Source organism: Nicotiana sylvestris, chromosome 5 (genome assembly GCF_000393655.2).
Source record: "Nicotiana sylvestris chromosome 5, ASM39365v2, whole genome shotgun sequence".
In the NCBI taxonomy this organism is placed as follows: domain Eukaryota; kingdom Viridiplantae; phylum Streptophyta; class Magnoliopsida; order Solanales; family Solanaceae; genus Nicotiana; species Nicotiana sylvestris.
This window is the reverse complement of record NC_091061.1, coordinates 126,387,834-126,415,142: the sequence shown is the minus strand read 5'-3', so window position 1 is coordinate 126,415,142 and position 27,309 is coordinate 126,387,834.

Sequence of the window (27,309 nt, the reverse complement as noted above, 5' to 3'; positions counted from 1 at the left end):
CCAGTTTCCATCATTTCGGATAGAGGTACTCAGTTTACGTTGTAGTTTTAGAGGGCCGTGCAGTGAGAGTTGGGTACTCAGGTTGAGATAAGCACAGTTTTTCACCCTCAGACGGATAGACAGTCCGAGCGCACTATTTAGATAGTAGAAGACATGTTGCGCTCTTGTGTCATTGATTTTGGGGGTTTATGGGATCAGTTTCTACCGCTCGCAGAGTTTGCATATAATAGCAGTTATTAGTCGAGTATTCAAATGGCTTCATATGAGGCTTTATATGGGAGACGGTGTAGATATCCAGTAGGATGGTTTGAACCAGGCGAGGCCAGACTTTTGGGGACAGACTTGGTACAGGATGCTTTGGACAAGGTGAGAGTGATTCACGAGCGGCTTCGTACAGCGTAATCGAGGCAGAAGAGTTATGCTGACAAGAAGGTTCGTGATGTGTCTTACATGGTTGGGGAGAAGGCTTCACCCATGAAGGGTGTTATGAGATTTGGGAAGAAGGGTAGATTGAGTCATCGGTTCATTGGGCCTTTTGAGGTGCTTTGGAGGATTGAGGAGGTGGCCTATGAGCTGGCTTTGCCACCTAACCTGTCGAGTGTGTCACCGGTATTTCATATTTCTATGCTCCAGAAGTATATTGGCAATCCATATCATGTTTTGGATTTCAGCACGGTTCAGTTAGACGGTGATGTGACCTATGATGTGGAGCCAGTGGCTATTTTGGAGTAGCAGGCCTGAAAGTTGAGATCGAGGATATAGCTTCAGTGAAAGTGCAGTGGAGAGGTCGACCCATGGAGGAGGGTACTTAGGAAAGCGAGTAGGACATACGGAGCAGATATCCTTACCTATTTGAGGCTGCAGGTATATTTCTTGACTCGTTCTAGGAGAAACGTTTGTTTAAGAGGGAGAGGATGTAACGACCCGGCCGGTCGTTTCATGAGTTACGGTCCCGTTCTCCCCATTTCTGCTTCTTTATATGTTGTTCGATTGTATTTCATAATATCATATTGGTTCTTTTGTGTTCGGAATGGTCATGGAGTGAACTGAGACACTTAGTCCCTTATTTGGAAGTTTAAGTTGTAAAAAGTCAACAGGATGTTGATTAATGTGTAGAAGTTCTCATATGTGAATTCTGATGGTTTGGATAGCTTTATTAGGTGATTTTGGACTTAGAAACGTGTTCGGAATGTAATTTGGAGGTCCGTGGTAGATTTAGGCTTGAATTGGCAAAATTGAAAATTTGGCATTTTCCGGTCGGCAGTGGAAATCTTGATATCAGGGTCGGAATGGAATTTTGGAAATTGGAGTAGGTCCGCTATGTCATTTGTGATGTGTGTGCAAAATTTCAGGTCATTCGGATGAGGTTTGATAGGTTTTTGGATCGGTTGCAAAATTCAGAATTTTGGAAATCCTTAGGCTTGAATCCGAGAGAGATTTGGTGTTTCGACGTTGTTTTGAGTGTTCTGAGGGTTGGTATGAGTTTTAATAATAATATGTGACTTGTTCGTATTTTTGGTTGATGTCCCGAGGGCCTCGGGATGAATTTGGAAGGTAGTCAGAAAGATTGGACTTGAAATTGAGCAGTTACTGCTTCTGTCATATCCGCACCTACAGATTAGGGACCGCAGGTGCGAGGTCGCAGGTGCGTGAAGGAGATCGCATGTGCGGAAGTTGGCCATTAGAAGAAGAACCGCAGGTGCGGTATGTTGGGCACATCTGCGGGACCGCAGGTGCGGCCTTGAGGAATTAATGAAAAACCGCAGATGTGGTCGTCAGAAGCATTATTTGGGCCGCAGGTGTGGAAATACCTGGATAGAGGGTATAAATTAAACCCTTCACGAATTTTTGCCCATTTCCGCCATTTTTTAGACGGGATTAGAGCTTTTGGAGGGTTTTGAAAAGGGATTCAAGGGGAAACTTGTTGAGGTAAGATTTTTGAACTTAATACTCGTATCTATGGTGAATTTCAGTTGATTAAACATGGAAATTGAAGAGATTAGGGGTGAACATTTGGGAAATTAGGGCTTGAAAGTGGAGAATTTAAATTGGGGATTTGAGGGGCCATATGAGGTCCGATTTTGATGATTTTGGTATGTATAGACTCGTGAGAGGTTAAGGATTCTAGTGTTATGATTTTTATCGGATTCCGAGACGTGGGCCTGGGGGTCGGGTTTGACCAATTTCGGAATTTTTGAGTTAATTTGATAATTTTTGCATGGGCTTTGTTCTTTTGGCATGTATTGATGCTATGATTCTTATTTTGGATATATTCGGGGTGATTTGAGGCCGGTCGAGAGGCAAGGGCATTGCGGAGTAGATTTTCGTCCGGTTTGAGGTAAGTAACAATTGTAAATCTAGACCTGAGGGTATGAAACCCTGAAATTTCGTACTATTTTGATAAATGAGGTGACGCACATGCTAGGTGACGGGCGTGTGGGTGTGCACCCGAAAAGATTGTGACTTGATCCGTCCCGTGGCAACTATAGAGTTACATATTTTGATAAACTCTATATGAAATCTATGTGTTTAGAAATGATTCCATTAACTTGGGTTAAATGCCATGTTTGGGGCCTTGTGCCATACTGTTTGGACCCTCAGGGGTATTTTACTATTATCCTCACACAGTTTTGATTTGAAAGAATATCCTCAGTCATGATTTTTACTTGTTTATCATTTGATTCAGTTTCATTACTCTGCTTTCAAATATATGAAAACTGTTTGGGCTGAGCTCCTTGATTTTTCACTGAAATGCCCGAGTGGCTGTGAGGTTAATGACTGAGAGAGGTCGAGAACCTGATGATGAGGATTATATATATTTATGGATCGGGCTGCACACCGCAGCGATATTCATATATATATATATATATATATATATATATATATATATATATATATATATATATGGATCAGGCTGCACGCAGCAGCAATATGTATTAGATCGGGTTGCACGCCGCAGCAATATAGCGCTTGGGTTGTAGGAGCCCCTCCGGAGTCTGCACACCTCCAGTGAGCGCAATCGACTATATATATTTACGGATCGGGCTGCACGCCGTAACGGTTATTGTTATGAGATATCTATTGAGCGGGAGTGCTGAGTGTGAGTGCTAATTGATGAGAGTCGAGTCACAAGTGACTGAGAGGCTTGCCCGAGGGGCCATATATATGAGTGATACTTTGCCCGAGGGGCTTATTTATGAAATTACTATATTTACTCTTCTTTTATATTGATCCTCTATTGAAAAATATTGAACAAGTGTTTTAAATAACTTTTATTGAAACTGGAGTTTTTACGAGATGTTCGGAAGTTGAACTACGGATTTGACTTTGTTATTTCCATTGAGATTCTATGTTAAACTATGTATATGATTTAAATACTCGTCACTACACTTACCCTTTATTTACTTTGGTTACTTACTGAGTTGGCGTACTCACATTACTCCATGCACCTTGTGTGCTGATCCAGGTGCCAGAGCATCCGAGTGAGGACATCCAACAACTTCTGAGTATTTTTCGGAGATAGCAAGGTAGGTTCATGGCATCCGCAACCCTGCCTTTCTCCTTCTTATCCTTAGTATTATCTATTTCAGTCTTATCTTGTATTGAATAGACAATATTGGACAGTATCTTAGTGGCTCATGACTAGTGACACTAGGATCGGACAGTGTGGATGTATTTGCGTATTTGTATTTCCCCGTATTTTGTTATATTAAAATGAAAAACTTGTGATCATAACTGATTTGGAAATGATTTACAAAAGACCTTTATGATATTAGTGTTGAATCAGTTGGCCTAGTACTGTGATAGGCGGGGTGGTTTGGGGTCATGACAATTAATTACCCTCCTCCTTTAAATTCATCATCATCACCACTGCCACTCTCCCATAGTTTCAGAAAACCGTCAAAAAAATTTTGTCTTCTCTTCTCTTCCAAAATTCAAACCACCCATTTTTTCATAGAATCTAAAGAGAATGACTAACCCCCAAGATAACCCCGACACACCTCCTCCACCTACCCCCTCTAATTCCTCCACTACCCCTCAACCTAGGAGGAGGAGAGTAAAGATGCTTGCTCGAAAAACTATGACTACAGGTGCGCTTTCAAGAAAATTAAACGCACAGTTAAAAGCAAGTCAAGCCCAAGATTCCTAAAATTTTGATGATTCCTTCAAGTTTGCGAGTGAGGGGGAAGGAACTGGGTCTTCCGATTTTGAGTAGGTATCATCTGTGCAAAATCCCTCTACTGAGGTAATCTCTTATTTGGCTTAAAATTTGGAAAACTGATATGTTTTAGTTGGGTCTGTTGTGGATGTGGAAACAACTGAGTCAAGAAGGAGAGGAGGTAAAAATAAAAGAGAAAAAGAAAAAGAGAGTGAGGGTGTGCGCGGTGATGAAAGGGAAAAGGAAAAGAAGTGGTTGATTCTTCATCCACCTCTGAAACTGTTAAAATGGCTATCTGTGGAGCTGAGCCAGAAAAGGTGGTAGAAAGTAGCAAGAAAACATGGGGAAGTGGATCAGGGGAAGCTGCAAAAGGACTAGTTGATCTTGGAAAGCATACAAATAAACCTGGTTCATTTGTTGAAGAAACGCTAGCAGATCTTTTGAAAAAGGTAGGTGATATTTATAACCTCAAGAAAAAGAGAACTCCAAAAACAAAGAGCCCTGGAATAGCAAGAGCCAACAAGAAAAGGAAGGATGCTCCTTCAGAAACTACTGAGACTCATCTACCAAAAGGAAGGGCCATGAGGAGCAAGCTGAAGCAAAGTGAGGAGGAGTTGCAGTGAGCTATGGATGAAAGTAGGAAGAAAAGGATGGACAATGGGAAAGAAAAGGTGGCAGAGCCTATTGAAGTTGTTGATATGGATGAGATGGACCGGGTCCATCAAGGTGAACAGGTGACCGTTTAGGTAGAGATTCAGACCCCTAAGCCCAAGAAAGCCAAGGCTTCCTCAAAGAATTCTTCATCTGTATCTAAGTCTGTTGAACCCTCTACTTTGTCTAAACGAACAAGGTCTGTTGTGAAAGCCAAACAAGTTAAAATTACTGAAGAAGAAGATTGGAGTGGTGAAAAGGAGGATGAGTCTGATAATGAACAAGACAAGCTGGCCAAGTTTAGCAAACGCACTATCTTAAAGGGCAGACTCTTGAAGGACTTGGAGTAAGAAAGGATGGTTCTACTACTTGAAAGGCCAGAAATACAGGGGTGGAAGGACATGGTCCTTCAGTTAGATGGAAGACTGGCCAGAAATGATGTTATTGAATTCATGGCAAATGCTGAGGTGAAGGATGGAAGGGTCACCAGCCTGGTGAAGGGGGTTCCGATTTCCTTTGATGCAAAAGAGCTGGGTGAAATCCTTGGTATACCCTCTGAAGGGTATGATGATTATACAAGGCAAAAATGGCCAAGTCCGGACTCCCTTCCTATTGCCCTAGCCATTACTAGGAAATTCTGTGATAACAAAGTAGTTAGTGAGCCAAAGGTTGTTTATAAAAGTGAAATGAAGCCACCCCACAAGGTGTTGTTTGAATTCGTCAACAAATGTGTGCTGCCTAGGCAGGAAAGAAGGCACATTGCCAACTACATGGACTTGGTTTTGATGGAATGTCTGGATTGTGGGCGGCAGATCAACTCGCCTAAGTTTATAATCAAGCTTCTAGATCGGGTTATCAATGGTTCCAAGGCCCATGCCACTCCTTATGGCTTCATTCTTACTACTGTTCTTGCTCATTGTAAGGTGCCTCTGAAGAAGTGGGAAATGGCCACAAGTAAAAACTATTTTGGAATCAATACTCTGATTGCTTGTGATTATGAGATCACTGTCATTCCCAATGAACCTAGTTCATCTAAAAAGACACCTGTAAAATAGCAAGGTCAGAGCTCTAATGTAGGAGAGTGGGGAAAATGATGTTGAGATAGCAAGGCTAAAGACTCGTTTGGCAAAGGTAGAATCTGAGAGAGATGCTCTCAGAACTAAGCTCACAAAGGAAAAGGAGAAGAATGATGGAATTCTTCAAGACATGATGCACCTGCTCCAAGCCAAAACCCAAAACCCCAGTTCTTCCAAGCCTTAATTTCCTAGCCATGCCTAGACCTTTCAATGACCTAAATTCGGGATATTTTTTTATGCTCATGTTTTAATTGTTTTAGTTTCTTTTTGTGAATTGTGGCAGAATCATATTCTCTATCAATGAAGTTCGCTGCATTTGCTCTTATTGACTATTGATATTTCCTTGATAGTTTGAATTTGTAGTTGATTATTGATAATTAATCCATGAATGAATTTGCAATTGCCCTAGTGGCCATGAGTAATTTTTAAAATCTGGGAATTACACATTTTTATGCAACTTTTCAATGATGCCAAAAGGGGGAAAAGAAATTGTGCTTTATACTTTGAACAATGATGTTTATAACCTAATGAACCTGGTCCTTGATGATAAGTGAAAAATGACTCTAACATTACATTGATGTTGAGCTGAGTTATAAGAGGGCCTAAGTGTACGAAAAGCACAGAGTTTGTCATCATCAAAAAGGGAGAATTTATTGGCCCAAGTAAAGGTTAGTTTTTAAGACTGACAAAGGAACTCAGACATGAACCAGGTCTATCCCAGCAGAGCACAGATACGGATAGACTTGAGCATGTGGGATGCATGTGAAGGAGATAAACCTAACTTGACAGAACTGATATCTCATAATCCTGATCGAAAAGGTTGCATAACGGATAAGGATAAGGACTTCTTACTCAAAGAGAACACGGTTTAAGAAAGGGAAGGAGTTAGAGGTTGAGATCAACTAGAACTCTTCCACTAAGGAAGAGTAGCATCAGAATTCTAGTCAATCTCTATTTACTAACTCTACAAATATCAGTGTTGTTCTCTTTTACAGGTAACGCACATAAGCAGAAGTTAAACGTGAATTGAAAGAAAAATAGCAAGGCAATTTTTCAAGTAGTTCGTATATGATTCAAGTGTGCAAACCTGAAGATACATGAACCAGATAGTAGAACCAGTTCCAAGTGTTTGTCTTTTATTCTAGTTAAATTGTAGTAGGTGACTTTATATTGTACATTTCAGCTTTATCTAGAGGTAATTTGTAATAGGTACTCAGATTTTTCAAGTTAGAGTTAACTTGAAGTTGTCGCAGCAATTAGAGATTGTTTGACACAACTGGATTAGAGTTAGTCTTAGGTTTACAATAGAGTTTTTGTAAATGCAGTTTTTGGCTCAGTGATTTTAGTGGAGAGTTTGGGAAAATCCTACTGGAAAGTAGGTCGTGATTTTTTCACCTTTTGAGCCAGGTATTTTCTCGTAAAATACTTGTGTTCTTTACTTTACGCATTTACTATTTCTGCAATAGTAGGTTAAGGAACACTTTGAAGAACCAAACCCTTCCATAATTTGTTTAAGCGAAAAATTGATCACCATACAAATCACCCCCTCTTGTATGGTATCGAAGTATAAAACATCAGTAGGATAGGAGTTCAAATACATTATAGATTGGACAACAGAATAAAGACTGGATGAGCACTTATATGAACTTTTGCTACCATGTAAGGAGTTTGTAATGAAATGCGTAATGAGTTTATAGGATTAAAGCTCACAAACTTTATAACAACAATTTTATCTTAAAATAAGTGAAACCACTATAAATTTGCATCTGTTTTTGAAGTTGATTAATGCACAAGTCCTGCAACTTAAGGTCAAATCTTAGTAGTACAAGACATATTTTAAATCTCACAAATTTAATAAGCAGAGCTTATTAGTCATTTGATATAATTCGACGTCTCCTTCCAGAATTATTTTTTTTGTTTCTTGGTAATTATTTCTTAGATATATGATTTAAAGCGAACTATTACTGTTTTCTCTCTAGGATGATAATAATCTTTCATCGCCAGATACTTCCAACTATGTCCTTAAGACTCTTAAAATTATGAATTTTGTAGTTATTCTAGCATCTGCTACAGCATTTATAGTGAGCAAGAATGTGTTATTGCACGCATAATGGACTTAAGGCTCGCTGCATTGACATGGGAACTTGCAATCATTTGAGCAAGTTGTTGGCAACAAATGCTCTTTCGAGAACGTCATTAACATTGAAAGATTCTCCTATCATTTTGGATCCATTAACATGAGGTAAACTGATACAGAAAAGGAACATGAAGACGGAAGCCAAAAAAGTTTCAGTTTACGTATAACAATACATCAGTAATTTCTATGCTCTATCAATTGGTTTAGAATTTTATCAGTGTCTCATGATACCATTAATTAATACAAGAGTCTGTTAAAGAGAGGATAATAACAGAGTGGATAAATTTTCTTTAAGGAAAATTTAAAGTTTGAGAGATTGTGCATCAATGTTGAAGGAAGCTTGAGTACCTAGCATCTGACCTTACTGAGGAAAGTAATCACATTTTGAGGGCTCTAGCAGAAGATGCTCTTCAGAATGGGTCGGTTGAAGATACACTTCTTAATTCTTATATTTGCTTGTGTGACATGGATACTGCCTGGAGATACTTAAAATCTGCAATTAATGGTGTTTCTATTTCAAAAAGTTTTTTCTTAATTTATTTTTTAATAAATTTAATAGTGAGCAAATTCTCCAAGTTCACCAAATGAGGAGGTTTAACCTACAGTATTCTTTCTGATGTCATATTTCATGATTTATAATTTCAATTACAATGTCAAACCTTTTGTAGGACACGAGCATGCAGCTATAGTGCCACTGTGGTAGGATATCATATAGGATAAGTTGGATTGAAGGAGGAATCCACATACTTTAGCAGGATAGTTAAGTACTACATCCTAAGAGAAGCCTTCACCTTTTGAGAGTACTGAATACTTTCGATTACACTTCCGTTAGTAGTTTTTTAAAATTATACAGTAATCTTTTAGGAAACAAGCACCTTTTGTGCAACTATATTTCATTCTAGGTTTTTTAGATTCACCACCCTAAACTTTTGTCTGTAGCTTCTTTTAGTTACAGTTCTTGAAGAGATTGAAGCACCTTATGCAAATGTATACCATCGTAGATATTTTAGATTCATCACTATACATTTTCTTTGAACAGTATTTATAGAAATAGTCTTTGTAGTAATGCTCCATATATGATTGCAGGGTGTTGGTTAGGTTCCTCTAATCTTATTATATGCATGTCATGGTACCCATTTTGGTGGCCGGGTACTAACATTTTTTTGAAGTTGGAAGTTTCAAGTCATATAGATAATTTTTTGATATTCCTGGTTTAATGCTTATATACAGGTTCTATTAATTTGAAGGTTATCTATAACCATATGTTTTGAAACCTTATTTAGACATGAACTAAATTATTTAATCAAATGTTGGAACGAGCTTTCATTTTGAGGACATCTAAAACAGGGACCTAAATGTATAGTCGAGAGAGGAGAGAACAACATCTTCTATCTTTTAGATTAACACCAAAAGAAATGTTGAAAATGCAGAATTGACACATAAATTAACTAGAATATATAATCAAAGAATAAATAAAATCAAAATTGCAAATAAAAAAACTCGTTGTCCTAATTCATTTTTCCAAGACCATTCAACCCGTTTATTCCCCCAACAGAGAATAAAAAAAAGTCCATTACCACGTAAATAAAAAAGTGACAGTCATCGTTATTGGTGGATCTCACAATCTTGAATTCTTTTAATAAGTGGTGCCAACATCAGTAAACAAGAGTAGGTTTATACAACATTATTTTTGTTCCTGTATAGGTCCAAATTTGGCCACCACGACAGAAGATAAGCAAGACATAGAACGAGGTCACCACAACACAATGACTGATGGTCGTTGTGACAAAGGACGACGACCAAAAGCGGACAACAGAAATAAGATAGTAACATTAGTCTAAACTTAGAAAGAGACAAGAAGAATATGCCTTTTGGGTATTCTTTATGTTGTACTTTTTAGGGATTTTGGAAATATATCCTTTATAAATAGGAGAAAGTAAACAAGAAGGGGTTGTCATTTGAAAGAAGAGAGAACACATTGTAATAAGGAGAGAAGAATATACGAAAGAATTATCTTATTCACTTTACTCAAGAACATGTTGTTTAACTTTCATCCATAAATTTCTGGATTCCACATTCATATTGACTGCATATCATTTCACGTCATCAGAAAGAGGAGGCATCCAATCACACAATCATTGGGTGATAATCCATTTATATTTTGACCATTATCATTTCTTGCATTCATTGCATTTTCAGATTATTATATATTTTGCTAATCATAACACGTTGAGTATATCGCTTAACGCTTCTAAACCGTTCTCATTTTAGTATAATTTCGTTCCATTTGATTTTTGCTCAAACAATTTGGCGCCGTCTGTAGAGAGTTCTCTAGTTGAAACTATAGTTCTTTCTAGATCATAAAAAAACACATCTCTTCCTCGTTTGCAACACTGACAATGGCAGGAAAAGGAGATGCGAGGTTGAAAACGATAGCAGGTGTCGCTACCAACATCTTGAACACAATCAACGAAGATGGCAGGAAAACGATGAAAACGTGACACGAATGCTACACCCAGACGGAGTGCTTTCCCCCCCCCCCCCCCGCGAGAGCGCAACTATTTCACACGAAAAGGGAGCCTCCACGTCAACAACAGAGGAAGCACCACCAGCAATAAAAAGACTACTGGAAGAGTGGCTAAAAAGCACTCTGAACAACATACTCGATAAACCCGTCCTAAGGGAGAGCAGAGATACTACACACATAGACATCATGAAAACCACTGGCGAACAGGACACCCCCTAAACAGGTAATACTCATGCCACTATTGATGCAGGTAATGACGCACTCACGGCCATTCTGAAGAAAATAGAAGAAATGAAAAACGAAAACAAGGCGCTTCGTGATCAGATGAAGGAACAACAAGAAAGGGTCGACAAAATACTGAGCACCCCAAAGTTATTACCGAAACGAGTAGCTAGTCGATTCGTCGAACAACCGTACAATGAAGGAGCAGCCCCCCATGCCATATACGATGGCACTACAGACCCAGAAGATCATATCGTTCACTATGCCACGGCAGTGAAGGGCAATGACCTTTCAAAGGAGAAAGTACCGTCAGTGCTACTGAAAACATTCGGCGAAACCCTAACAGGGGGGCCCTAACCTGGTACTCACAACTATCAGTGCGGTTAATAGTGACGTTTGAGATGGCGGACAAGTTTGTCACCGCTCACATAGGGGCTAAAAAAGCGGAAGCCAGGGTGAACGATATATTCACCGTTAGGCAATCGCCTGGCGAGGGACTCAGGGACTTCCTCACTCGATATAATAGGGTGAGAATGAGCCTACCAAATGTGTTAGAGGGGATGGCGGTAGCGGCCTTCTAGAACGGGTTGAACAGGAACGGGTCGAGAGTAACCAGAAAACTACTGAGCAGACTCATGAAATATCCTCCCACCAACTGGGAAGAAATCCACAATGCCTACTGCGCAGAGGTAAGAGCCGACGAGGACGACCTCAATGGTCCAATCCAATGGCTGACATCAGTTCAAGCAGAGTCAAGGAAGGATCGTCGTAACGACAGTCGAAGGGATCAATTAGGTCCCCATCTCGGCCGAGAAAGACATTAGCCCTACGTCAGAACAGCTGTCCCACCACCAGCTCGGCATACGGATGGCCTGCCCTATCATACAGGGAATCAATGAAATGAAAGAGGTATGCCTCCACTTTTATCTGCTCACAATTTTTGTATTTCCTATTCAGAAATAGTGTACGCGCTAGAAAAGCTCGGCACAAAGGTACAATGGCCACAAAAGATGAAATCCGATCCAATTACTCAGAAGTCGAACACTCTTTGTAAATTGCACCAGGAGTGAGGTCACAATACCGAAGATTGCATAGGTCTACGGCAGGAGGTAGTGAGAATGCTGAACGAGGGATACCTAAGGGAACTACTGAGCGACCGAGGGCGAGCCAACATTGCTCGTGGACGCGAACAACCCCAGGGACCTCCAAATCCCCCCTCCCACGCCCGCACTATCCAAATGATCATCGGTGGAAGCGACAGGGCATCAATCAACCAAGTGAAATTCACCACTACACACAAACTCAAGCAGTCGATCACTCACGAACGGTATGATGACCTCGAAGATAGTATCGTCTTCGATAAGTCAGATGCCGACGGTTTGCCTTTACCTCATTATGATGCTCTTGTTATTACTTTACATATTTCAGATACTGATGTGAAAATAATAATAGTGGACGACGGAAGCGTCGCATGTATTATCCACCCTCGAGTCCTCGTACAAATAAGGCTCGAAGATAAGATAATACCATGTTGCATAACACTAACGGGTTTTAATAATGCAGTCGAGCGAACTTCTGGATAAATAATGCTACCTGTTCTAACCGGAGGAGTCACCTTAGAAACAACATTTCATATCATGGACCAAGATACAACCTACAATGCCATCAAAGGGCGGCCGTGGATACACGCCATGAGGGCCATCCTGTCAAACCTCTATCAAGTAATCAAGTTCCCTACCCCATGGGGAATATTCAGCATCCGAGGTGAACAACGCATTGCGCAAGAATGCTACCGCATCACTTAAGATTGCACACACACCCAGCAACTAAAGAGAACGAACGCAGAAGCATAGCAATTAGCAATGTCGGGAACCAAATTCGACACACAGATGGATGTTATCAAGGATCCCGACATCGTGGAAGACATTAAGTCGACAATAGAAGATCTCGATCCCGTCCAACTAGACAACAATGACGACAGAAAGAAGGCTTATATCGGACACAATCTCTCGGAACCAGGTATATTTCATAAATTCGTAACTGACAATGCCGACCTGTTTACCTTCTCCCATTCAGATATGCCAGGCATTCCAAAAGACATCACTACGCATAAGCTGAATGTCGACCCGCTCTATCCATCGGTGCGGCAAATAAGGAGAAAGTTCAATGCCACAATCAACGAAGCCATCAACATTGAAGTTGATAAGTTGTTCGCCAACGGTTCTATCCAAGAATCAAAATATCCCCAATGGGTCGCAAATGTGGTAATGGTAAAGAAGAAAAATGGGAAATAGCGGATGTGCATAGATTTCACGGACCTGAATAAGGCATGACCGAAAGACTCTTTTCCACTTCCTCATATCGGCCATCTCATCGATGCAACAGCAGGGCACGAACTGCTAAGCTTTCTAGATGCCTACTCGGGTTACAACCAAATCCTCATGAAGGAGGAAGACTAGGAGAAAACTACTTTCATCACCTATTAGGGAACGTATTGCTACAAAGTCATGTCATTCGGTTAAAGAATACAGGGGCCACGTGTCAAAGGTTGGTCACCAAAATGTTTAAAGACAACTCGGCAAAACAATGGAGGTTTACATCGATGACATGTTGGTCAAATCTAAAAGAAAAAAGGACTACGTCGACCACCTTACAGAGGCCTTTGTCATATTAAGGCGATATGGAATGAAGCTAAATCCTGAAAAATGCTCCTTCGGCATAACCTCAGGCAAATTCCTTGGTTTTTTGGTATCACAAATAGGCATCGAGGTCAATCCAGATCAGATCAAGGCCATCGAAAGAATACCCGAAATATTAACCAGCAAAAAACAGGTACGAAAACTGACTGGCCGGATAGCCGCCCTATCGAGGTTCATCTCACGATCATCCGACAGATGCCATAAATTTTTTAATGTGCTGAAGAAAGACAACGGGCTCTAGTGGAATTTAGATTGCATCGCTGCCATTACCTGCTAAGGCAGATCCCGACGAACGCCTCCTGATATACCTAGTCATCTCAGAAGTCGCGGTAAGCGCAATTTTGGTCCGCAAAAACAAAGGTACACAATCTCCGATTTATTATATCAGCAAAACCTTGGTTGACGCCGAAACGAGATATCCCCACCTCGAAAAACTAGCTCTGGCATTGGTCATAGCTTCACAGAAGCTTAGACTATATTTTCAATGTCACTCCATATCAGTGGTGATGACTTTCCCCCTCAGAAGCATCCTGCATAAACCCGAACTGTCGAGAAAATTGGCCAAATGGGCCATAGAATTGAGCGAGCATGATATAACATATCAGCCGCGAACTGTGATAAAGTCACAGGTACTCACTGACTTCAGTGCAGAAATATTGTTCGAGGTCGAGCAGGAAGCACTCTGCACCTCCCCTAGGCAACCCGGCCTCTAGGTCCTCTACACCGACGGCACATCTAATGTGACGGGGTCTGGACTAGGACTCGTACTTGAAGTCCCAACAGGCGAAGTAATTCGCTAATCCATACGGTGCCCCGAAATGACTAACAACGAGGTCGAAAATGAGGTCATAATTGCAGGACTGAAACTGGCACTCAAATATGGTGCACGACGAGTCGTCCTCAAATGTGACTCACAACTCGTCATTAACCAAGTTACTGGGACTTTCCAAATCAAGGAGCAAAGGCTACAGAAATACCGGGCAAAAATCTATAAGCTGCTACTAGAATTCGATGAATTCCAACTCGACCAGATACCCCGGGCACAAAACATCGAAGCTGATGGCCTCGCCAAACGGGAAGCAGCAACCAAAAATATCACCAAGGAGAATGTGATCACCCTCCTCCACTCATCAATAGACCAAATCGAGGTAAATTCTATAAACTTGACTTAGGATTGGTGCAACTGCATCATAACATATTTGTAGGAGGGAAAATTCCCACAAGACAAAATGGAAGCCAAAAAACTTCGAATGCAGGTGGTCAGGTACAGCCTCATAAATCACGACCTTTACAAAAGAACGTTCGGCGGCCCCTTGGCAAAATGCCTAGGGCCCAACCAAACAAGGCGCGTGCTCAAAGAAGTACACAAGGGACACTGAGGTGCCCAAACAGACAACCGAGCCCTTGTCAGATGCCTCATTCGGGCAGGGTATTGCTGGCCTACTATGAAAAGGGAAGCCACGGATTACGTCAAAAGATGCGAGCAGTGACAGAAGTACGCACCCATGATACACCAAGCGGACGAACTCCTTCACTCCGTCACTTCACCATGACCGTTCATCAAATGGGGAATGGACATCATCGGACCCCTCCCAGCAGGGCGAGTTAAGACACGTTTACTTTTAGTTTTAACTGACTACTTTTCCAAATGGGTGGAAGCAGGTGCGTTCGCCCAAATACGCAAACAGGAAGTCATCACATTCATATGGAAAAACATCATATGTCGTTTTGGCATCCCCAAAGAAATTAGCTGCAATAATGGACCTCAGTTCACCGGAAAAAAGTTGACTGAGTTCTTGAAAAATGGCGCATCAAGCGAATACTCTCCACGCCATACCATCCCGTTGGTAACGTCCAAGCCGAATCCTCCAACAAAACAATATTGAATATCCTAAAGAAAAAGCTTGAGGACACCAAAGGGCTATGGCCAGAACTGCTAAAAGAGGTATTATGGGCCTACCGCACCATGCCAAAAACAAGCACAGGAGAAACGCCATATTCATTGGTCTACGAGACTGACGTTGTTATACCCGTTGAGGTCGGAGAACCTAGCCTGATATACTCCAATGAAAGCGGATTAAACAACGATGAGAACAGGAAACAAGACCTCGACGAAGTAGAAGAACGAAGAGATATGGCTAATGTAAAGATGGTAGCCCAGAAACAACAAGCGGAAAGATACTACAACAAGAAGGCCAAAATACGACCGCTCAAAGTCGGGGACTATGTCCTCAAGGCCAAAACACAAGCGACCAAAGACCCAAAAAGAAGGAAAACTAGGAACCAATTGGGACTGGCCGTACAAAATCACAGCAGCAGCAAACAAATGGGTATTCCAATTAGAAATAATGGAAGGAAAACTACTACAAAACAACTAGAACGTCGCCCATCTCAAAAACTTCAACTTCTGAAAGATGATGCCCCTCAAGTCGTACTCTTTTTCCCTCACCCGAGTTTTGTCCCAATCGGGTTTTCTCGAGGAGGTTTTTAATGAGGCGATGAGGGGGACGTCTCAAAGTTCAAAGTATAATTCATTGTCCCGCCTGCCGACGAGCTCTCCAGGCCAAACGATGAAGGGACTAGATATAGGGAAGCTACAATGTTGTGTATGAAATCGACATGTACAATACTCCGGCAAATGAAATAAAGCAACATTCTACTCTCCATCATTCTTTTGCAATCTAGCATTCGGCTTCATTCGAATTACAACGGGTTAACATTTCGACCAACTTGAAATAATACCCTTACGGCCAGAGGCCATTGCCAAATGAAAATTTGACCTCGCTTGAATCATCTAACGTTCGACCTCGTTCGAATTACAATGGGTTAACATTTCGACCAACTCGAAATACCACCCCTACGGCCAGAGGCCATCACCAAATAAAAAATTTGACCTCGCTCGAATCATTTAATATTAGACCTCGCTAGAATTACAACGGGTTAATATTTCGACCAACTCAAAATAACACCCCTACGGCCAGAGGCCATCACCAAATGAAAAAATCGACCTCACTCGAACCATTTAATACTCGTACTCGTTCGAATTACGACGGGTTAACATTTCTACCAACTCGAAATAACACCCCTATGGCCGAAGGCCATCGCCAAATGAAAAATTCGACCTCGCTCGAATTACAACGGGTTAACACTTCGACAAACTTGAAATAACACCCCTATGGCCAAAGGCCATCGCCGAATGAAAAATTTGACCTCGCTCGAATTATAACAGGTTAACATTTCGACCAACTCGAAATATCACCCCTACGGCCATGCCATCCCAAAAGAACCCCGGCCTAATCATCTAATCTTCGATGTTGTTTGAATTACTTGTTATCTGATATCGTCCTAACTACTTTATACAACCTTGTTCGAGTTACTAAGATTTACAGTTGTCTATGACAAAACATCACACGAGGTTGAAAAATCGGAGACCCCCTAGGAACAAACAAAAATAATAATTCGGAGGTACATAGCAAAAAGTAATCGGTCCATTATAACTGGATATATTACAAAAGTTTTTCTTACAAAGGGCTCAAAGACGCCCTCACAAAAATAGCAAAGCAAAAAATAAATACAACAAAATCCTATGCCACGTCATCCCCCATGGTATACTCTGTATTATACCAAGAATTAGAGGCGAGCATGTCCGCATCATCATCATCAACATCGTCCAGGCATACTGGGGTCATAATTACAGGCCTCACAAGCTGCACGTGCTTTAACACGCACATCCCAAAGTTCTACCTCGGAAACCTTCCCTTTGGCTTCCAGGGACTTGTACATGTTAAGTTGAGCCTCGGCATGGACCCACATCTCATATAAATCCTGCGGCACGACAAGATCATCCAAAGTATGAGACGTAAAGGGTTGCAACTGCTGCTGCAGTTCCTCCGCCTTCAAAGCAGTAACTTGTTCGTTCAACACGAACAACTCTGCCTTCAAATCTTGGATACGTTCCTCAAACCTCGCTACCTTGAGCGCGGACGTCTCCATCTCATTGTCCCGTTTAGATCTACAAATGCAAAGGGCATCTTCCAAAGCCGCTACCTCAGAGATGGAGTCACCCTATCCCTCTCAGCACGAGTCAATCCATCAGCCTTAACACTCAGCTCGCCCCTCAGATCAACAAACTCCGCCACCCTTCGATCAAGCTCAGTAGCTAAGGTGGCCATTCGTGCTTGAAGGTTGGCATTCTCGGCTATCACCCCCTTGATCACCTCAAACTCATCCTTCTTGGCCATAAGCGCCGCCTCAAGTTCACTACATCGGGCAATGAATTTCATCAGCTCTTCGTCCTGCTCTTTCAGCTCATTGACCTTTTGCGCCAACTCTTTCTCCTTCTGCTTAAGCCCGTCACGGAATAGCTGAAAATCGTTGTCCTGAGTAAAGACATCTGTAAGCACGTGATTTTTGCTTCACGGACAGTCACTCCAAAAGAAATAGTAACAAAGGACCTCGCTGTACAATTTTCAAGTTTCCGTAACATGTGCTGTTAGTCATGTGTGGTTCTGTCCATTTTGTCCATTTTTACATTATTAAACAAAATACAAAATGTGTATGTCCTGGTAATTAGACCATAATTCATTCAGTAAAAGAAAAATTCACAAAAATATTCTAGGGTGCGATTTAACCTATTTAAATATTTTGATAATTATGTTTGTTTGAATTTCATTTTTTATTTTTAGTTTTAAGATTAGAAAAAAAAAGGAAAAAGGAAAAAAGAAAGGGAGAAAAGAATGAAGGAAGCGGTTTGGGCCAAGGAAATAAACCAAAAATAGGCCCAAACCAACGATCTGACCCGGTCCGAACCAGGCCTGCCCAGGCACCTCCTGAAACGACGTCGTTTCAGGCAAATCAATCTGAGTCGTCCGTCCCAGCCGATCTAACGATTCAGGACTTCTTTCAGCGACCCACGTTCAAACCCGACCCAAATAACCAGCCTGACCCAATCCCTCACTTAAACCAAACGACCCCGTTTAACTGCCAAACGACCCCGTCTCATTTCTCAGCATCAGATCCAAGCCGTTGAGATCATCTGATCTAACGGCTCAGATCCAATCCCATAGACCATATATAAACCTTCCCTTATACCCACGCCCCCTATACCAACACCCCACCCCTTCGTCCCCAAGTCGAACCCGGACCTCCCATTAGAAACCCTAGCCGCCCTCGTCTCCCTCGCCATTAAAGCCGGCGGCACGAACGCCGGTGACCACCTCCTGAACACCCTAAGACCCCCTCACTCTCCTGAACAGGGATCTGTTACCCTCTTGCCTCGAATCACCTTCCCTCGTCTCGAATCTTCGTTTGAAGATTTGAGTCGAACCCGGACCTATGCCAAACCACCCCATCTTCATACCAGACATTCCCCTGACCTTCCTCGTGACCAAACCAAGCTTGGTTTGGTCCGAATCTACCCACAACTCCTAAAAATCCAGATCTGGAAATCCAGAACTTGAAACACATGCACCTGGGGAACCCGGCCAGTTTTGACATGGGTTTGAGGTCTAATAGACCTTAATCAAGGTGTTCTCATGTGAGAACACCCTGATTAAAGTTTGTTCGGCCTCAGAAGGTCGAAGTTGAATCAGATTTGGGTCTGTTTGATTTAAACATTTTGGTAAGTTTTCCTTTCTTTTGTTTTATTTCTAAATAAGTTGTCAGCATATCTCTTTGTGTTTGGTTGTTATTTTGTTATTTTTTTGGATTTCTTTCATCTCTGTAAAGACCTTTTATTTGGTCAATTGTTTTCTGTGTATGATTTGAATGTATTCTGTGATGAACATGTTCGATTAGATTAGTCGTCAAATGAATAAACTTATATAGGTTCCCAGTAATTGAACACAAAATTGTCTGATGCCCTTTAGGTCCCTGAACATATTGTTTATGTGAGCGACTGATTATTACCTGCTATAATTAGTATAGTCGACTCGATAAATGTCGTTGATTAGTTTCTATAACTAATGAATCAAACGAGCTAATAATGTCGCATGACTAATTGATACTTTGCCACTGATTGAAGGCCCCAGCATTGTTTGAAATAGTTTGTTTGCATTGAAAAATGACTGAAAGGTTCAGTCTAGGCAGTCCTGAATTTGAACTTTCATCAGTTCAAAAATGCCCTGATGCTGCAAAGGGTCAAGACAGTGATAACCAGGGTTTAACAGGGGTAGTCTGGGGTTTGAAAAGGACAAAAATGATTAGTTTAAATGAGCTGACAAGTAGGGTACTAATTTAGGATTAAACTAATACCCATGGGGAGCAAGACATAAGAGTATGGGGCTTAAAATGAATAAATAAAACGAGCCCATAACTCTTGATTAAACAAAGACCAGGCGTGGGGAACAAAGGGGCTGGTACCAAAGATGCTTAGGCATGGGCTTATAGGGTATGGGCATTCTGCCAATTGGCAGGGCAGGCAGCTCAGCTGTACTGGTTCATTTGGCCTATAAATAGGCCATTTGATAACTTAAACAGGGGTAGAGATTTTAGTCTGGAGAAAAGAGAAAAACAAAGTGAAAATTTTCAGAATACTTTGACTAAAACATTGCCCAAAACTGCACAAGGAACTAAGTTGGTTGAGCTGTTCTGGCCAAGTCAGTTATTCTAACTAGGGTCATCACTGTTCCGTTAAGAGAAGGCTGTGTGTTTTCTGCTGTGATTGTTACTATACTGAGTTTTCTGTGAGCTGTGGATTGAGTTTTAGCCTTCTTGATTGTTGGAACTGTACTGAGTACTTGCTGAGTTTTGTGATTATTGGATCTTCTGTTGCTGTTACATTTGGTATCTTGGGTTTTCGGTTGGTTCATTGTTCTTTTTCTGGGATTTGTCTGTCTGATGCTCAAGCACCTGTGGGCTACATAGTTGCTGTTGGTTGTGTTGCTGCGTTGTTGCTATCTGTTGTTGCTGTTGATTACTTGCTGCTGATACTCTCTCTCTTCCTCTTCTTATTGTGCAAATATCCAGGTACACGACTAATACTGTCAATGTAACTTGAAGTTGAGCATGAATGCAAAAGAGAAGAATTGAAGATTGTTTACTTTAAGCATAGGCTGTTGTATTGAATATCATGTAATGCATGATAGTTTACATTTGTTTGGATACTGAAGGCAACTTGCACGCATAGTAAATATCAATGTATGGGGATTGAATGTTAGTTGTATATGTAGGCTGTTAGATGAATATTCCTAATGCAGTAGGTTGTATCCCAGACTTAGGTTTAAATTGTGTAACATACTCTTTAATGTAGGCCAGGCATGTAAACTATCCACTGCTAGTATAGTTCTTTCCCCTTTTGCTAGTTTGTCACATATAAATTGATAAAGAACAAAGAATCGGTTCTAGGCCTCCACCCCAGGAAGGCCGAGCCCAAATCGAAAGTCAGCTAGGCCTGTATCGGAAAAACAGGGCCCAAGTCGGGCCATCTCGCATGAGCTGGATTTGGGCCCATAATTTGCGACTAGTTGGCCATAAATGCAGTCACATTTTATTATTCTGTAGTAGCACTTTAAATACGGTTTTATAATCAACTAAGGCTATTTACTGCTTTCAATTGATAGAGACAAACACGACGAGAAACATAGTTGCTATAGGATATCCCTTAAAAATAACAACGAGATGAGCCTCGATAAAAATAAACAAAACGCAGATACGGGGCCCTTGTTAAATGCATATTAGTGAAGCATTTAGTTTCCAGGACGGGTTGTTTAGCCAATCTCACAACCTCCCTAAAAATAACAATACGTTAGACTCTTAGGACGCGCCTTAATAAATCTTACCTTCGTAAACTCGGGTGCACATTGATGTGACCCAAATCCAAATCTCAACGGAATCGAAAAATGTGTTTCTAATCACGGGTACATTGACTGTGACGTGGTTCGAGATGCGTGTCCATGACGTTGCAAATTCATTTTAAAATAAGGATGAGATGAGCCTCGCCGAATAAAAATACAAATTGCGGGGCCCTCAGTAAATATTTGTTTAAAATTACTTAGACTTCAGGAGGGCCGTTTAGCGAATTTCGTGGCCTTCCCAAAATAATAACACGATAGACTCTTTAGGCGCGTCTTAATAATTTATTTTTTTCTTAATTCGGGTGCACATTTATGTAACCCAAATCCAAATCTCAACCGAGTCGAGATATGTCAATAACCACGGGTACATTGATGTAACGGGGTTCGAGACATGTTTTCACGACGTTGCAAGTCCTATAAAATAACAGTGAATGATAAAAGCGGTAAAAAGTTAAATTTTGCACGTAAGTTCACACTTGTATAAAATCAGATAATCAAGCCAAATATAACAGTTGAGCGACCGTGCTAGAACCACGGAACTCGGGAACGCCTAACACCTTCTCCCGGGTTAACAGAATTCCTTATCCGGATTTCTGGTACGCAGACTGTAATATAGAGTCATTCTTTTCCTCGATGCGGGATTAAAATTGGTGACTTGGGACACCCTAAATCTCCCAAGTGGCGACTCTGAAATAATTAAATGAATCCCGTTTCGATTGTCCTTTAATTGGAAAAAACACCCCTGCGCCCTCGGGCGCGGCAAAAGGAGGTATGACAGCTCTGGCGACTCTGCTGGGGATCCTTGTAACCCAGAACCACTGGTTCAGGGTTAAGAATTCGATCTTGAAATAATTGTTATTATTTGGCTTTATTTATTATCTGGTTTTCTTTTTACTGTTTGATCCTAATGTACTAAATGCTGCTTTTACTGCTTTGATATTATTTGGACTGTATATATAAACTGTGCCGAAACCCTTCTCTTCTCTCTTGAGGAGCGCACGCTGGTCGTGGCTTCTTTCTGTTAGTGTCATATGCCAAAATAGAACGAGGATTCGGAGGAGTTGCAAAATCGGATGGCCTTTTGGTTACCGGTACACAGCTCCCATCCTCGGCTCGAGTTGTCCGCTCGGGTAAGCCAGGTCTAGAACAAACACCTAGGTTTTACAGCTTAGCATAACATAGCTTCATGCCGGATCCCTAGTAGGAACGCTTATTTGCATCATGTGCATTTGACTTAGGGGACTCAGCACAGGGGCTGGGTCCGTCTAGGTCAGGCAACCTGAGAATAAAGGCCATCCTACTACATCCTGTTTGCTTTTACTTGTTTCAAGGCTTGCATGCTGACCGGTTTCTGAATATCGAGAATGTTTGGAAAGGGAAGAGGAATAACGGTTAAGGGGTTACTTATTCTTGAAAAGTCACAAAAATGGTCAAAGCTCTGCCAAAATTTTGAAAAAAGAAAAAAATGTGTGTCTTATTAATTTGTTTTAAAAGAAAAAAAGGAGTCTTTGATTCATTTTTAAGAGAAAAATAGGGTGTCCCCAAAATTCGATTTATGCCCGAACTACGTCAGTTTGATTCTCGCATGGTGCGGGATACGTAGGCAACCCCCATCGGGCTCAACTTGTTCTTTCAAAATAGAGGTACAAACCAAATAACGAAAGTTTTAAGGTAACATCGTACTTTTCAGAAACAACCAAAATTTCGTTTTTCTAGAAAATAGTGTGTCGATTTGTGTATTTGAGTCTAATGAGTCTGGATCTTCGCTTAATCACCCCAATAAACATGCAGAATGAGCATGAGTCCAAGTTTGCCGATGACAGTTAGAAGCAAAATCCCCCTGGAAGTGCGATTATGGTGGGAGGATTTGGAAAGGCCAGAGCAAGACAAGGTCAAACTGCACCTGGGGGGTTTGGTTGATTTGTTGAAAGTCAGGCCTCGGTGCGACATCATAAAGGCTTTGGTTACATTCTGGGATCCGGCCCACAACGTGTTCCGTTTCTCAGATTTTGAACTCACCCCAACCTTAGAGGAAATGGCGGGTTACATGGACGTCACTGAAGGTTTGAGACACAAATACCTGATCGCTCCAAGGGCTGTGAATTCACACAAATTCATGGATCTGTTGAAGATAAGCAAAGGAGTCCCATACGCTGAACTGGATAGAGGTTTTTCTACCCTACAATTCATATACCAGAGGTACGGGAGCATAGGAGGATTCAATGATCCAGAAAGCGGTGTTTGCAGCAGGGGAAATCTAGTAAAATGGAATGAGCATAGGCGGTTCGCTTTTATGGTGGCATTTTTGGGCCTTGTGGTGTTTCCCCGAAAAGATAGAAATATCGACCTAAAGGTGGCTGGAATCGTCAAAATCCTGATTACCAACGATAAAAGCATCCTTGCTCCCATGATAATGTCAGAAATATACCGAGCCCTCACGGCTTGTAAGGCTGGAGCAGACTTCTTCGAAGGGTGCAACTTGTTGTTACAGATGTGGATGATCGAACACTTGTGTCACCACCCTCAGTATATGCGCTACATGTCTACAAATGGGGGCTGCATCGAGGGTTATAGCCTAAGGGTTTCAGGTTTCCGATCACCGGGAGGGTTTGAAGAATGGATATCCTATCTCCGGATCATCACCGCAGACCAAATAAACTGGACTTTGGGTTGGCTTTCTGTGGAAGAAATCATATACATGCCCGCCACTGGTCCTCACTTCCTCTTGATGGGACTCAGGGGTATTCAACCTTATGCCCCTTACAGGGTAATGAGGCAGTTGGGAAGATGTCAAGTACTACACCCGGACGAAGATCTCAGCACTTATGCAGTCGAGGTCAGCAGTGACGGCCAATTTCCTGAAAAGACAGTTCGTTGCATATGGAGTGAATGCCAGTACTTAACGGCGAATACCCGAGTAAATGATTTGTCTAGGGGTGAAGTCTCGCCGGCCTATATCACTTGGCAGAACAAGAAGAACATCGTAAAACGGCCAACCAAACGGCCTCACCTCCGAAATTTTGTTGAGTCATCGCAAGAACAATGGGACTGGCTCGCAAAAGAGGAAGGTTACCTGGTTGAAATTAGGAAGCTAAAGCGACAAATGGAGAGGATGGTATTCGAAAACAACATACAAGTCGCCCAAGAGCAGGCTGGAAAAGACAAGTTAGCCCAAGAAAACCAAACCCTGAGGGCCCGGCTTCGCCAAGCCAGTAAGAATAACATCGACCGACAGAGGCGTTGCTCCGACGAAAGATTGATAGCCAGTTTGAGAAATCAGGTCATCCAGAGCCAGGTAGAATTAGACCTATCAGAGGCTTGCATAGCAAGGATGAGGGTCAAATGGGCAGAAGGTACAATGGCCCGGAGAAAGCGCCTACAGCAAGTCATGAGGAATTGTGAACTGAGCGTCAAAGCAGCAAAGGAAACAAATTCCGCTTTGCAAGAGCGGATCTTCAAGCAAACACAAGATGCCCAGGCCGACCGGAGACGCTATTACAATGCAATGACAAGGATGGAAAGGCAAATGGATATATTCCAGGATCAGCTCGCCGCCAATGCACAAATGCTAGGGTTAAAGAACCGACAGATAAGGCAATTGTTCGCAGAAAGGGACAACATTCGGGCAAGAATTGACGAAGTCGGGCATTACATCTACCTAAAATGTTTGGCATGCGAGCAGACACCTCGGGAAAACCTCATTGCTTCCATCATGGGCTGCGTCCATCGGATTATGAACGAGTTGAAGGGCTTGCAAAGAGACCTTACACCTAGGGCCGCGAAAGGGCCGAAAGATGCCTCGTGGGTCCCTAAGTTGGAAAATTAGTTGTTGATCGAGTCCTGGTTGTTTTGTTTGTTGTTTCCCCAATGTTGTTTTCTTTTCCTCAAACCAAGTTTAAAACCCTGGAGTCTGTACTGTTGCTATTTTGTTAATGAAATTAAGTGACTCCGGAAGAATTTCTATGTGTCTTTGCTTTGAGGCAGAACTACGCCTGGTCTGATTCACGCGGGGACGTGATACGTAGGCAATCCCCATAAGATTCGACCGCTTTTAATAAATAAAGAAAAAATGTAAATAAAATAAAACGCGGGGTTTCGCAAAATACTTTAAAAAGAAACGAATGAACAAACCGGGATGACGCATGTTGGTTTGAAGCAAAGCATGTAGAAACGGTTAACTGCCTAGGTGCATTGCATCCTGTATGTGTTATGATCAAATCTGTTAAGCTCTAACACTAACAAAGTTTGTTGTTGTCTGATACCAGACAGTTAGTTGTTAAAGAATTCTGGCAACACATTCATACCAAACCAGATCCAAAGGACCGGTAGCAACAAGCATGACTACTTCTGAGAATAGTAATGAGGAAGAAAGGCCGATGAGCCAGTTGCTAAAAGAGGCAATGGAAAAGATTGAAAGGATGGGACTAGAGATGCATGCAATGCAGCTAGCCCTGGCCAAAACGCAAAAGAGCCCTGAGACACTGGGACACGTGCCGGAGTACCCTCACTCTGGCCCTTCCACAAGCCGCCCAAATCCCCTCTATCATCAAGAAAGAAGCCCTCATGATTCCCAAGCTCCACCACCCCATCAACCTCTCCCAACACCCAATATTCCCATTTTTGTGGGACCTGCATCAGCCCCTTTGCAGCGAACGACCAGTGAGCCATTGTTTCAGGCTCATGATACACAATACTATCCCCCTGAGCCTACATTCCATGCACCCGAACCACAGGCTTACAATCCCCATTTGGAAGTACCGGCAGAGGTTGAGAAGCCGGTTAAGGCCCCTGAACAGGATGAAGTGTTGAGAAAGTTCAAAAGCCTGGAGCAATCCTTCAGGAACTTACACGGGCTGGGCAATCAAGTCAGCGTGGCATACAAAGATCTGTGCCCTTTCCCAGATGTCCAACTCCCGGCTGGGTTCAAGATGCCCAAGTTTGATTTATATGAAGGGCACGGTGATCCCATGGCACATTTGCGGGGATTCTGTAGCAAAATGAGAGGGGCAAGGAGGCAAGGATGAGCTTTTGATAGCTTATTTCGGCCAAAGTCTGAGCGGATCTGCACTGGAATGGTATACCAGGCAGGATTTCAGCAGGTGGTACACGTGGGATGATCTGGCACAGGCTTTTGCAGGTCATTTCCAGTACAATCTAGAGATAGTCCCTGACCGTCTCACGTTATTGAGAACTGGGAAGAAACCCGGGGAAAGTTTTCGCGAGTTCGGATTCCGCTGGAGAGAACAAGCAGCTAGAGTCGATCCTCCCATGAGAGAGGGAGAAATGGTAGACTACTTTTTGCAGACATTGGATCCAACCTACTTTGGTCACTTGGTGACAACGGTTGGAAAATCTTTCAACGAGGTGGTCAAAATAGGGGTCATGATAGAAGAAGGTTTGAGGTCGGACAAGATCTTAAACTATTCGGCACTTAAGGCCACAACCCAGGCTATTCAAAGCGGCACGGGAGGTGCGCTAAGAAGAAAGAAAGAAGAGGTTGCCACGATCGAGGCAGGCAGTTGGTCCAGGGCTGGCAGGCCGCACTACAACCAACCCAGGCCTCACAGGTCAAACTACCCATACAACCCACCACAAAATTTCTATCCACCTCGAGAACCACATTGTTCCGTACACCAAGCCCAGGTATACACTCAGCCTCCGGTTCGCCCACAATGGCGCGCACCGGCTCCCCAGAACATATATGCACCACCACAAAACACTTACCCTCCACCAAGGGCATATAGAAATCCTTCAGGGGCAGGTTTCCGGGGAAATCCAGATGCCAGAAATGACAGGTTGCGGAAGCAAAGAACCTTCACCGAACTGGGAGAAACCTACACCGTTGTGTTCCACAAGCTGCGGCAATTGGGTTTGGTTAGTCCTGTCCATACTCGGGAACCAAATCCCCCACCTCAGAATTTGGATCGTTCAATCAGTTGTGAATACTGTTCAGGGATGCTCGGGCACGATACCGAGAAGTGTTGGAAGTTAAGGCATGCCATACAGGATCTTATTGACACCAATAAGATCGAGGTCCAGACACCG